Source organism: Cupressus sempervirens, chromosome 11 (assembly GCF_028749045.1).
Source record: "Cupressus sempervirens isolate cs-2001-9-10 chromosome 11, ASM2874904v1, whole genome shotgun sequence".
NCBI lineage: Eukaryota > Viridiplantae > Streptophyta > Pinopsida > Cupressales > Cupressaceae > Cupressus > Cupressus sempervirens.
Genome location: NC_143128.1, coordinates 524,232,974 through 524,238,490, shown reverse-complemented (window position 1 = coordinate 524,238,490; position 5,517 = coordinate 524,232,974). Strand labels below are relative to the sequence as shown.

The window sequence follows — 5,517 nt, the reverse complement described above, 5'->3', positions numbered from 1 at the left end:
ATCCAAAGAAATTAAAGAAGTCAACTCCTCCCCCTCTAGGGTACTTCTAGAATCCATTCCTTTTCCACAAGAAAAAACCATCCATAAGTCTGGATAGACCTCATGGGTGGGAGGGGCCAGATTTGCCCAAGTCATAATCACCATTAGCCACCATTAATGAGTAGAGCCGAGTTGCAAAGCCTAAAAAAATTAAGTTTGCATGTTAGTTTGAAAGTAAGACATCAATTAACTTCATGATGTGCATGAATTAAACATAATTGTTATGTTTTAGTATTGATTGTGAATTAGGCAAAATATTCATTTCATGAACCATTAGTACAATCATTTTACTTATTGGTCCATTTAATCATTGTGTATGAAGAACATAATTTAGGTTTTGTTCGTGTCTTATCATACATTGTGTTGTAAATCAAGATTAACAATAATTTAAAAATACCTTTTTGCATTCTAACCGTATAAAAAAAATAGCTCAACAAATACTCTTGGATGAAAGGGAAACTTTCTTCTTGTTTGCATTTTCCTAAGCAAATTTGTTGTTTGGTTTCATTTGGAAAGTTGAAATTTGCATCCTGGCACCTTTTAAAGGGACAACCAATTTGGAACATATTACAAAGATCAATTTTTCATTATTTAGTCTATATATTAATTGTTAGAATTACTCTACATTTCACATTATCGAAATGAAACATATTTAAAAGCTATATGTTTCAAGTGTTAAAGAAAATCTTTACAAGTACATCTGGACAAACTTCATAGTGCATTAGCTAAATAATGAAGTTTGACAATCAATATGTGAAGTTAAATGCCCCTCCATAGGCAATCATAAATACCACCTTCTTTTTCCAAAAATTGCTTGATTTTCTTTGGAGGATCCGGACGAAGTTTAGAAGCACGCTTCCATCATTCTAACCTAGGAACAACAAGCTATAGTTTGCAAGTCAAGTTCATATCAAATTCTTACATGATCTCTTTCATTGTATCATTGCTAAATAACATGAAAGGAAGTTCGTTCTTTAGAAAAATGACCAAAAAATTACTTCACACTAGACATTGAATAGTCATCAACATAACTTATTAGAGCCAAGCTCCACAAAAAAAATACATTCAATGTAAGAAAGAAAAGCATATATTTCACTCTAAAAAGCACAAAATGAAAAAGCTTTTAGAAAAACACGGCTTTCATCTCAATCAAAATATTAGATTTTGAATGGAAGGGAAAACTATTTACATAGAGTAACATAATTTCATAACTTTTCTACCCCTATGATGGCACCAACATACACATGGACGCATTGGTGTATATATATATATATATATATATATAATCACATCCTCGGTAACAATTTATGCCGAATACCTATTTTAATTTTATCTTCGTTGGTCACTTTCCTCAAACCAGGAAAGGAAAGAAAACGATTCTATGTATGTTGTGTTTTTCTACTTAACGTTTTCCGTATTCAAAGAGGGTGGAAAACGCTTTGAATAATAAATATGCTTTCCACGGAATAATTTAGTTTGAAAGTAATAGAAGAAATAAGTATGATTAAACCAAAACTTATGCGCGGACTGTACACTCCAAAAAGCTGCAAATTGAAAGCACGGTAAAAGAGAGAATTGTACAAAATGCAATGCAGGTGGATTATTTCAAATTGACCAAGATGCCATTAATATTCATAGAGAGCAGCTTATACCCTTCTACAATATCACAGATTGTTACAGTCCGCAGGAGCAAAGGAGAGTTTGTTCTTGCACATATCGTCAATGATATTGAAATTCTGCTGCTGCGTGTTCCCAAATGTGGACATGGAGCCTTGAGGCCCTGCACCAGAATCTGCCAAACACAGTAATTCCCGTCCCAGATAATCCTCTAGCAACACAAACGAGTTCCGAGGAGGCACATTAAATGTCGCATTCCCTTCAAAATAAAACGCAATTTCCGGAAGCTTCGATACGGGCAATGTGCTTATGTAGCATAGATCGGTCCCGCCAGATGAGTCAGCGTGGTCCCAGAATCGATTATGAGCCCGCCGTTTCCATCAGAATCAACTGCAAATGTAGAAGCCGGATATTTAATCATCGTGCCGCCAACGCTGATTCCATGCAAGCTAAGATAGTAGAACGTTGGAACATAACTGGGGTCATTCACTCCAATAAAAGGAGTAGATTGGAAGTTGCCGGAAAGGTCAAAAATCGGAGCGTCTCCCAGAAAGAGAGGGCTAAGGACGGAGATTGGATCCGAGGCAGTAAGAAAACTTGTGCTTGATTGTTTCGCCCATCTGAGACACCAACGAAAGTTTGCCTCTTCCAAGACCTACTAAACCGGTGGCGCCGCCAAAATTACCCAGTTGCTGGTTGCCGCAGCCAAATGCAATCCCGGGAATAGCTTCCCACCCGGACGAAGCAGAAGAAGAAGCGGGATGACTTCTTTTAACATTTCCCTCTCCATGAATTTTTTTAATACTAGGCATAAGGGATGTTCTTATTGGTAGTGTTAAATTATGCATGACATTGGACTTGATAGCAAAGGCTACTAGGGTTGAATGTGAAGGGGACATGGTTGAGAGGGATAGTGCTAGAGACTATAAGAGCTACATGAAGAATCTTTTGTGAAAGGTGAAAATTTTGTAGTTGTGGCAACTGGTAACATGTATGATTTCTCATTCTATCCTACTTTGTATTCTTTTGTTTGTTTGTATATTATGAAGTATTTCACTTAGAGGTTTATATTACAACTTATCATGGGTATCATTTTCCCATTTTGAATCATGTCAATAAATGGTGAAAAAACTAACATGCCTTACTTCTTATTCTCTTTGTTGAGTAACAACATTGATAAGAGTGAATATCCTTGCATGTACCAAGGTTTAATATATGTCTTGTATCAGTTTTTGTTTAGAGATTGTCCTATTATCAGAAGGTGTATTGTGTATCCCCATCACGAAGTCCCTAAAATGAAATAACCCCTAAAACCTCTATGAAAATTGAGCCTTTTAGGAGTGACCCACTCTTTGAGAGATTGACCCTAGATGTAAGACTTAAAAAAATAGTTTTAGGAGTGACCCACTCTTTGAGAGATTGAGTTTATATGCTCTATTTTATCTATTTTAGATACTCTAGTTTTTTCCCTTACATCCCACAATTGAATCATTTTCTTTCCTTTCTCTTTTTTTTATTGTAAGCAACCAACAAAAGAGAAAATGATAATAAGTATTTAGAGCATGAGTTAAAGAATGGGATGAGTGGCCCAAAACACTATGTTCAATTACTTGTGCTTATCCGCAGATCAAAGCCAATATTCTACATCCCTTGTTTCTTTTGTGATTAGAAGACGTTACACACTTTTATGTCTATAATTTTATATTTTTACTAGGGAAGAAATATTTTGGTCAGCCAACAGACCATTCTTTTGGGGAACTTCCACCAGAAAGGTGTCTACAACCTCAATTTATGACATTAGGAAATGGTATCGTCATGGCATTTGCACTTCACTGTTTGTTCATCTACTATCATCATTTTCCCTAGATTTTATTTTTGACATAAATATGTAAGAGTATAATTCCTCACATGTGGAGCTATCCACCCACAAAAACCATTTGTGTTATATAACACTTTATTTATTTTTTGGAAAATCAATCGGTTTCTTTTAGTATGTTCAAGGTTTTCCCTTATTTCTACAACCTTAATTTTTCTTAATTAAAATGTTTGTCATAGTCATTGAGAATTTAAGCAAAATTTAGTTGGTTGGTTAAAATTTATTATTTATTTTGTTTTCATGTGAACATGAAGTGTTAGTTGTTAATTATGGTTTCATGGGAAATGGAAGAGTTGGTTGATCATTGTAATTCATGATAATTTGAAATATTGGTTTTCATTATAATGTTAAATAAATGGAAAATGGTTTAGCTAAAATAATTATTTGACTTTGACTAAATAATTTGGAGATATATTATTACAATTATAAACTCTTTTTGCAGGTACATGACGAGGGAGGAGAGCATTGCTAGAGAGCGAGTTGGGTATGGGGGCACCAACCTGCTAGTGATCCAAAATGTATGAGTCCTATCCATCATGACCACGAGAAAATGGACTAGGCAAGCAAGCGTATGCTAAAGTGTTCACCATGAGCCAATCAGGTCAATACATTTAATAAGATGATAAAAGTATTCACTAAAGCATGAAATGAGCTAAGAACGATTGTGATATATATAAATATAGTAAAGTATCATTATAATAAATCATGAGTAAAATTATTATTTCCATCTAATGTTAATATTTTAGTATTATTTTCCATTGACCTTTATTATTACTTTCCATTGGCCTTTATTTCTAGCTTTTGATTATTCATGCCAAGATTGTAACTTATGGTTTCCACCTTTCAATCATCTTGCTCATAACTCAATTTCAAGAGTGTAACTTGTGAACCAAGCATTTTCTTAAGATGAAAGATCAGTTAGCCTTTGGGGCCCCATATCTATGAATTACTTCTTTTCTTGCAATTTATTTTTCATAGTGGTGATTTCTTCTTTCTCTTTCGACTAGCTCTTTCATGTGATTCATGTCATTTTGATCAAGAGCCAACCCTTGCAATCTATTTACTATTTTCTCTCAGTTCTACACCTACAAAATATAATAGCAACTAAAAATCATTTCAACCCTCTCCTCTCTTATAGTTGGAAGTTCTAATTTATATAGCTAGGGAGGTGTGCTCAACATTAGCAAGATTATACCAAACAATCGTGTGTGACATTATCCCTACTTTATCAACTAGGTTGTGCATCTCTTTTGCACTTCTCTTTTCATGTTTATTTTAATTAAAGGCTCTGATATTTGACTCGTAGTATGAATGAATTTTTAAATATTTATAAAGCCAAACAAACTAAGATCCAAAATTGAATGTTTTGATTACATACTTTTGATGGCTTAAGTATATATGTAGTTTGTCTAATTTATCTATTATCTGATTTATCTATTTTCTGATTCCATGAATCTTCTTTCAGAACTTAATATTAATAAGGAAAAACATTTTCTTTGTGCAATACTTATACAAGGATATTGTTGTCATAAAATTTTCCACCCTTGTCCAAAGTTTTTACCTAAGGACAACCTTATGAAACATGGAAACAACCTCCAAGCTATGGGACTTGAACTATGGGGTTGAGTCTCCAAAGAAGGCTTACTTCCTTTGCTATCAGTATGCACCTAGCTACTTTTGAGGAGGAAAAGCAAGAAGGAATGCATAGAAGCAAACTATCTAATCTATTCTAAGGAGGTGATGCACCAAAATAGAGTGTTTGATCTTGTCTCTGCCCATAAATACACAACTAACTATCTATAAACTCAAAGAATACAAGTTCAGACTTTTCTTAATTCAACAACCACATGTAGATTAGACAAGAAAAGAATTCTATAGGAAGAAACTTCACTTAACATCATTCAAATGTAAAAATAGATACAATCATGCAAATTGTAAAATATAAAAAAGAACATTAACCAGAGGCAAACAAATCTTACACAGTG

The 5,517-nt window shown here is 33.9% G+C and overlaps 1 pseudogene; it reads right to left on the bottom strand.

Annotated features, from left to right (window-relative positions):
* Positions 1 to 1,703: 1,703 nt before the first annotated feature.
* Positions 1,704 to 2,468, bottom strand: LOC149530662 (aspartic proteinase nepenthesin-1-like; annotated as a pseudogene).
* Between the last annotated feature and the right edge of the window lie 3,049 nt (positions 2,469 to 5,517).